Below are 8,970 nucleotides of genomic sequence, written 5' to 3' on the forward strand. Positions count from 1 at the left end.
TTCATTCTCTTTTCACAATCCCTGACCCCTCTTTCTTATTTAAAGCAATTGTCATCTTTGAGGGGTCCAATATACCAGCCTTCAAAATTGTTGACCTGACTCTTTCTCCCCTGTTCCAAACCTTCTATCTTGTGGTAATGTGGCCCTTCTAAAAGTCATTATGATTATTTTACTATGTTGCTTCATTTATGTGGTATGTCCTTCCTTTCTATCAGATGACATTAGATCTTCTTAATATAGCATACCAGGTCTTTTTCCATCTTTATTTTCTGCTTCCCAGCCAGGCATTCCAAACCACACCTCCTTCTCATGCTAAGTATGTAATGATATTTCTCATGTTCAAGTATAGAGTCTTATGCCTTATAGCCTCTTTTTCCTTCCAACACTTATTGTCCAAATGACATCCCTCCATCCATCCTGTCTATGATAGAAAAACTAAGCTCCCCTCCATGAAGTCTTTGCCTACCCTTACAACTCATCAGTCTCTTCCTTATATGAGATTTCATACTTCATGTACTAATCTGTTTTGCTCCCAGCACACTGAATCATTTGGTTTGTTTGCTTGTTTGCTTTTTTAATTCTCATCTCTCATCTAAATGAAACTGTAAGATCTTTGAAGGTTTCACTGGCTTATTTATCTATCACCAGAATCAACCACAGTGCTTGGAACTCAGAAATGGCTAGCACATGTTTTCCAAATGACTAAATTAACTCTCATTATTGACATGTTTTATATATGGCTGTATCAAATCTCTGCACCCTCTCAAAATTCTTTTATTTGACTGTAAGTACATCGACGGGTATGTTCTTAAAATTAAAAAGTGAACAAAATCAGCCTAGAACATAACAAAAGGGATATTCATATTTTAGTGGAATCTTAGCAAAATCTTTTAGTAGAATCATTTTCTCATTCACATGTAAATTTATTTTGTAACTTGATAGCTAGTTATTCTTAAAGTAAATAAGAGCTGCACTCTAACTTGTATTTTTCAATTTTGCACTCACTGTTCTTTAATACCTTCAAAATGGCAAAATTTTTGTGACCTGTATAACTGGACTCTTCCTAATGTTGTGGATGTGACATCACTAAAAATATAAATTTAAAAATATATATTTATATTTTTTATTTAAAAATATAAATTTAGGACTGCACTTCCGTATCCGGTCAACCCCAGTGGAGTTTGCGCTTTGTCCTCGCACTTTCGTGATGACAGTGACTTTTGCGCCGTCTCTGAAATACGCAATAACAGTAGAAATGCACCTTCCTAAATTGAAGCAAGAAGAAATAAGTGGTGCTTAGATCGATGGGTTTTCCATCCAGTACCAGGGACGAGGAGGTGGTGTGGGCGAATCTGCCGACGGAACTGCTGGATGTAAAAACGAATAGGTAAAACAGCTGATATCCCTAGTGCCGGGGCTCGTGGACCACGCGGAGTGTGCCGACCGCTGAAGACTTCGGGACTAGACAAGTTTTATAGAAATCTTGCCAAAGATGAAGAAAAACAGAGAAAGATTCTGCAACAGAGAGAGAGAATTCATGTATGAATTCAAAGTAGGAAGTCAGTGCTTCGAGCTAAGGGTGCCCCTCCAATTTCCTGTTCAAGAGAATGCCAGTCATTTGCATGGACGTCTGATGTTGCTGCACAATTTACCCTCCTTTATAGAAAATGACTTAAAAGAAGCTCTGAGCCAGTTTATGGAAAAAGAATCTCTCAGAGATTATGATAGAGATGCCGAAGTGTCACTGGCAGCTCTGAAATCAGGTGAAGTAGATTTACATCAGTTGGCAAATACATGGGCCAAAGCTTATGCTGAGACCACATTAGAGTACGCACGGCCTGAAGAACCCAGCTGGGATGAAGATTTTGCAGATGTGTATCATGACTTAATCCATTCTCCTGCCTCTGAAACGCTCCTAAATCTGGCACATAATTACTTTGTTAGTATCTCAGAACTGATTGGTGAAAGAGATGTGGAGCTGAAAAAATTGCGTGAGAGACAATGTATTGAAATGGAAAAAGTGATGCAAGAATTGGGAAAATCACTGACAGATCAAGATGTAAATTCATTGGCTGCTCAGCATTTTGAACCCCAGCAAGACTTAGAGAATAAGTGGATGAGTGAATTAAAACAGTCAACTGCCATCCAAAAGCAAGAGTATCAGGAAAGGGTGACAAAACTTCATCAAGATCTAAAAAACCCCAATAACAGCTCCCTCAGTGAAGAAATCAAAGTTCAGCCAAGTCAATTCAGAGAATCTACAGAAGCAAATGGAAGGATTTATGAGGAACAGAGAAAGTTAGAAGAAAGTTTTACCATTCACCTAGGAGCTCAGTTGAAGACCATGCATAATTTGAGATTGCTGAGAGCAGATATGTTAGACTTCTGTAAACATAAATGAAATCATCGAAGTGGTATAAAACTCCATCGGCTCCAAACAGCACTGTCACTTTTTTCTACATCTCTGTGTGGCTTCGTTTTACTAGTAGATAATCGAATCAATTCATATAGTGGTATTAAAAGAGATTTTGCTACAGTTTGCCAAGAATGCACTGACTTTCATTTTCCCCGAATTGAAGAGCAACTAGAAGTTGTCCAGCAGGTGGTACTTTATGCTAGAACCCAGTGCAGGAATAAGTTGAAAGAATCACATGATTCTGGAAACCAAAATGGAGGAAGTGATGATAAGACGAAGAATTCTGATAGAAACTACTTAAATATTTTACCTGGAGAATTTTACATTACATGACATTCTAATCTCTCAGAAATCCATGTTGCTTTCCATCTGTGTGTGGATGACAATGTGAAATCAGGAAATATCACTGCTCGTGATCCTGCCATAATGGGGCTCTGAAATATACTCAAGGTTTGCTGTACCCATGACATCACAATAATAAGCATTCCTCTCTTGTTGGTGCATGATATGTCAGAGGAAATGACTATACCCTGGTGCTTAAGGAGAGCAGAACTTGTGTTTAAATGTGTCAAAGGTTTCATGATGGAAATGGCTTCATGGGATGGAGGAATTTCTAGGACAGTGCAGTTTTTGGTACCACAGAATATTTCTGAAGAAATGTTTTATCAGCTTAGTAACATGCTTCCCCAAATCTTCCACGTGTCATCAACACTCACTTTGACATCCAAGCACTGAACACTGATAGATTAACATGCTGGTGGAAGAGGATTGTTAAACTCCAGGAATTGAGCCCGGCTGAGACTCTGTCACACAAAAGATGCCCACGAAAAGAACCTACTAACCCCAGTCAAATCAAATCATTGTATGTCTGTTAAACATTCCAAAAATTTATGTATTGTTCAAACTAGTGATCAGCCCCTTAACTTACACAGTCTTAATATCTCCTGATGAAAGTATATCTCTTTTTTTGTACAGTTATGTTCTATCTATGAATATTAGTAAGTTAAAACTTCCCTTCTATCACACATGGGCACTTCATATACATTTTTATGGAGGCATTGGACTTTTTCAAAAGATTTGAATCATATCAGATCTATGCTAGGCTTAGTTGAGCATAAAAATAACATCTGCCTTTTCCATACTTACCAAATGAAATTGAGAAAGCACTGAAAAGTACGTTGCAAGTATAGATTTCTTGTGAAAATCTTTTTGCAGTACCACAAATAAATGAGACAAATGAAAAATATATATATAAATTTTAAAAATCTCTTCAATAATCACTTTTAACAATAAATTACCATATTAAATATTTTTTCACTTGGTATAGCATAAAAAATTCAATACTTTGTTTCTAAATTCTTCTTAAAACCATGTGATGGTTTATTTCATGGATCAATCTGAGTGGGTTATGCTGTCCAGTTGTTTGGTCAAGTCAGCACTGGCCAGATTGCTACTGTGAAGATGGAATAACATCTATAGTCAGTTGATTACATCTACAGCTGATTGCATCTACAATAACCAAAGGAGACTGCACTCAGCAGTGAAGGGAGTCTTCTCATCCAATCAGAATTCTCAAAGAAGAACTGAGGGTTTCAGCAGTCATTAAGAAGAATGTCTTCCTCTTCTTCAGCCAGCGAACTTCTGGGGAATACAACTTCACTTTCATCATAATTTCCAGCTTGCAACTTGTCCTACAGCATTTTGATGAACCAGATTTCAGAATCACCTATTTCAAAGTTTCTAGCCTGTAGCTGCTCTATGGAATTAGAAATTGTCAATTCCATGGTCACATGAGCCATCCTTATAATAAATCTCTGTCTATATAGGAAGATAGACAGGTAATATATAGATAGACAGACAGACAGATAGAGAAATATATCTTTTAAATTTCACGTCATTAGAGACGGTAGAGTTTTGGACTCATTTTTAAAAGATTAGTGTATTGCATTTAGAGGAAGAGATTGCTTATTGGCTTTCACATTACAGTTCTTATTTTTCTTTCCCTTCTTTAATCATGTTTTTAATGTATATGAATATATAATTTAATTTTAGCATATAAAAATGTAAATTTCGATAACAACTCAAATGAGACCAAGGTTTGTCATGGTTATATTCTGTATTGACTAATTTATAGAATCTCATTCCTAGTTATTTTTCATAGGTAAATAGAAGAAAGGAAAACCTGGTAAAAATGTTTAGTCTAATGCTTATGTTCAGAAGACACAACTTTTGTCCTTTTCTTTGTATTTTCCGTATACACACTTAAGAAATCCTAGGAATTCTTTCAAGCCTACTAAAAGTAACATCACATGGTTAACCAATTTCTGAACACCGAATGCATTTGACCTTGCTCACTATTAAACCAATAACTACACATTCATTATGAGAGAAAGTCGCACGGTGTAAGGTCCTAGGAATGAGAACCGTGAAGGCAGTACTGGAAGGAACACTTTCTTATGGGAACATGTTTTCATCACTTTACTTGATGTCTTGCATCTGAGGTCAACATCCCTGAACTAACGGTTTCTAATTTTTCTGCTAGAACCTAGATTTTTCTAAAACCTCTGTGTCTAGCTCTCTCAGATATCTCATTGTTCCCCTTATCTCATTACTTAATTGCAAAATATTGTGTTACACAGATTTTGACTTCCACACCAGCGTTTAGTATGATTCATTACAAGTCACTTATATGTGAAAGATGCTCACTGATATTTTTTGACTATTTTAATATATAAACTAGTATTTTTTTTCAGTTAGATGGAAAAAACTATTTCAATACTATAATATATTGTTGAGGGAAAAAAACCTCTGAAAACAAAATTTAACTAAAACAAAGTCATGTGATAAACCTCCATAACTTCAGCTAAACTATTTTCACCATAAATATAGACAGCCTATTTGCCTACTTGTCTATTGTCCAGTTGCCTTTTTATATAGAGGTAAAAGGTAGCCTATATACGAAAATATTTAAACCGAGGAAAAAAGCGAAAATACCATGCTGCCCATGTCTTCTTTTATTCTGGTCAGAAATGCCTTTGCTTTTTTTCACCTTAGTTTGAGAATCTGATGAAGACCAGATCGAAAAGAAATTAAGTCCACATCCCTTCTTTTCCTCAATTTCCTAAATGCTTGGCTCTTTTCTGCGCCCACAAACAAGGTTCATTCCATTTCTGGTTTCCTATTTTTGGACCTGCCCCCTCTTCCAGTGAAGGTAGCTGAGACTAGTATAATTATTTAGCAGCTAAATCTGATGTTTTACAGATTGCTTTCCTTTTCAGAATTTTTGAGAGAAATTGGGTATACTGACAGTCAAACACCAAAAAAGAAAGTTAAGATTTTTTTATGTATGAGTATTGAATAGTCAGAATCAATTGTTTGAAAATTAAGCTCTTTATCACTCTGAAGAGACCTCATTTTCTTTCAAGAACTCAGTTGACTTAAAAAGGGGAACAGCAGAGAGACCACTTTAACAAAGGCAGTAATCAGAAGGATGGCCAATGACGTGTCAAAAGGAAAGAGAAAGCCAAGGAATTGGAGCTTTAAAGAAAGAGAAGTGGGAGAACACATAAAGGGCAAAGGGATGGCCAGTTGGGACTGCTAGGATTGATGTGGGATTCAAAGTAAAGAATCACAAGGAGACAGTTATCTTCTCAAAATGACTAGAAGCAACTCTGGTTCACACTGCAAACTCAGCACCCTGCTGGCCCTACATCCTAGAAACCCTGCTCTCAGGTTTCCATTCCCTTCATGTTTTCTGCATTTTTTAATAATAAAATCTCCTTTCGGGAAAACCTCACAATGAAATATATAACTTGTTTCAGTCCTCTTCTGAGCATCTGCACTTTAAATATGATTTAGAAATATCCATTTCTAAGTACAACATCAAAAGCTTTGTGCCTTGTTAGAGAATTGCAGGGGAAAATGGAGCAAAAGGGGGAAATTTGGACAGTATATGATGACTTCCTAGATCTCTAACAAGTACATCCTGTCATGCCATTTATTCCACTTACACATAACTCATTCCCAGAAACAGCTGAGGGAAAAGCAAATTTTTTTTAGAAATACAGTTAAAATTTGCTGCAGTTATGCTTTTGGTATTTCAAAGAAGTCTTTGATTTACCTGTGGTCTTAAGGAACCTGAAAGCTTCCATATGAGTTCTGAAGACACAATTGGTAAATAAATATTCCTACGATAACCAGATAAGATATTTCTGCAGCATTGATAGTTCCAAATTATAATCAAAACTCATTGTGCTCCAACTGAAGTAAATCTTTTTCTTTTCTTTTCTCTCTCTCTCTCTCTCTCTCGCTTTCTCTCTCTCTTTTCCTTCATTCATCATGGAAGGAGTGAGAGTAGTTGTGGGAATGTTGATAGACCCTCAGCTGAAAGCATTCGCCCCAGGATCCTTTCTCTTTTTTCCCAAACCCCTCATATCAAATCCCTTTAGGCTCTCTGGTAGCTTATGACTAATATTTCACTTTCTAACTTCTGCTGTCATCTCTGACACCACAAAGCATTTAGGAATGCAAAATAAGCCCTTTGGAACTATGGCAATTAATTTCCTATAAAAGTTAGGGAATTAAGTAAACCCTTCATTCTAGAGATCCTTTGATATTATTTCTTATTCTGGTCTCTTTCTCCTTACTATGATGAAGAAAATGATTTGAACCATCTCAGGAAAATCCATAAAGCTTATGCCTTGATGTGTTCATTTAAGATAGCATAGCCAAACATTTTGTTTGGGAGCAACCCAAATCATCCAAGGGTATACCATGCCAGTTTTCCAAATAGGAAATGTACAACCTCATCACGATATAAATGGACACCTTCAGGTCTTTGAATAGTAAAATGTTTTTGGTTCAACTGTGAAATTGGTTTTCAAGTCACTATTTTCACAGATATAAAATGATTATACTATTATGGAGAAATATCCATTTGGGAAGGAGAGAATTCTGCTTAGACAGCCATTTTCCCTACTTGGCCTTGGGGAGAAGGAGGAAGATAAATTTGGAACCTACATTTGGAACATATTTCGGTTCAATAATTTCATCTTAGTGCATTCTTTTTAGAAAATAAGATGCTAATTCCATGAGTGCAGGGATGGGGAAGAAGGGGATGGGAGGTGAAAAATGACATGTCTCAACTTTAATTGTTTTAGTTCTCCAAGGAAAAAAAAACTACCTGAAAAAAAATGTTTCTATCAATGATGCAATAGTATTAAAGTCACATCAGTAATAAAGCAATGCCCTGGAAATGTATTGAACATTTCCAGCCAGTTTTCTCTTTACTCGGAGAACTATATTACAAAATCCACTGAAGTGAATTATAAGATAAATCTGATCTATGAGATTTCTAATGTCCTATAAAGTCAGTCATCCAAAATGTTTAGCTGTTTCTTCTCAAAGGCCAAATACGTGATGCAACTCTTTTGAGGGTGGGGTCCCGGGTGATAAGAAAAAAAAATAAAAATTTCCTGTTACCTTTAACAGGGAAACTTTTACTCACTGATTTATGATACAAGGGAAGTGATTCCTATCCAAAGAGCTCAGATTCCTCCATAGTGATATTTGGACAAAAATCGAGCATTTGCCATTCTATAGAGAAGAAAGGATTGTACAAGGTCAGAATTGAGGGTCAATTTCTAACTTCATGGGTAAGGCAGGATAGATGCTATAAATATATGTATATGTATTATACACAGAACCTACTACATCAATAGTTAATTATACTACAAAATATATATAGAAACTGGTTTCTTAAAGATAAATGAACATGTTTAAGATAATTTCTGTATTTTATTTATTACTGTTGCAATTACATTTAAAAATTTATTAGAAAAGTTGTAGATTACCAAAAAATCATGCAGAAAATTCACATTCCCATATAATCACCCTATTATTGACATCATGTATTACTATGATACAGTTATTATAATTGATGAAAGAATATTATTATAGTATTATTATTATACTAGTAACAATAGCCCGTGGTTATGTAAGGGTTCATTGTTTATCTTGTACAGTTCTAACTTTTTTTAAAATTTATATTCTAGTAACATGCATACAACTTGAACGTTTCCCTGTGCACCACATTCAAATATATATTTCAGTGCTGTCAATTATATTCACAAGAGTGTGCTAACATTGCCACTATCCATTATCAAAATATTTCCACTACCCCAAATAAAAACTTTGTACAATAAGCATTAACTCCCCATTTTCTACCCCGACCCTGACCCCTATGTTTTCTTCTAGAAGTTTTGTAATTCTGGTTCTTATATTTAGGTTTTTGATCCATTTTTAATTCATTTTTGTATATGCTGTGACGTAGGGGTCCACCTTCATTCGTTTTTATGTGGGCATCAAGTTTTCCCAACATCATTTGTTGAAGAGACTATTCTTTCACAGTTCAGTGGACCTGGAATCCTTGTTGAAAATCAGTTGGCTTTAGATATGAGGGTTTACTTCTGAAATCTCAGTTCTATTCCAGTGGTCAACGTATCTGTCCTTGTGCCAGTACCATGCTTTTTTGATTATGGTAGCTTTGTAATAAA

At 35.6% G+C, this 8,970-nt stretch overlaps 1 pseudogene; it reads left to right on the forward strand.

Moving 5' to 3' along the window:
- The first annotated feature begins 1,480 nt into the window (after positions 1-1,480).
- LOC143676054 (ferry endosomal RAB5 effector complex subunit 3 pseudogene) lies at positions 1,481-3,151 on the forward strand (annotated as a pseudogene).
- Positions 3,152-8,970: the final 5,819 nt, after the last annotated feature.

This window comes from Tamandua tetradactyla, chromosome 3 (assembly GCF_023851605.1).
Source record: "Tamandua tetradactyla isolate mTamTet1 chromosome 3, mTamTet1.pri, whole genome shotgun sequence".
Lineage (NCBI taxonomy): Eukaryota > Metazoa > Chordata > Mammalia > Pilosa > Myrmecophagidae > Tamandua > Tamandua tetradactyla.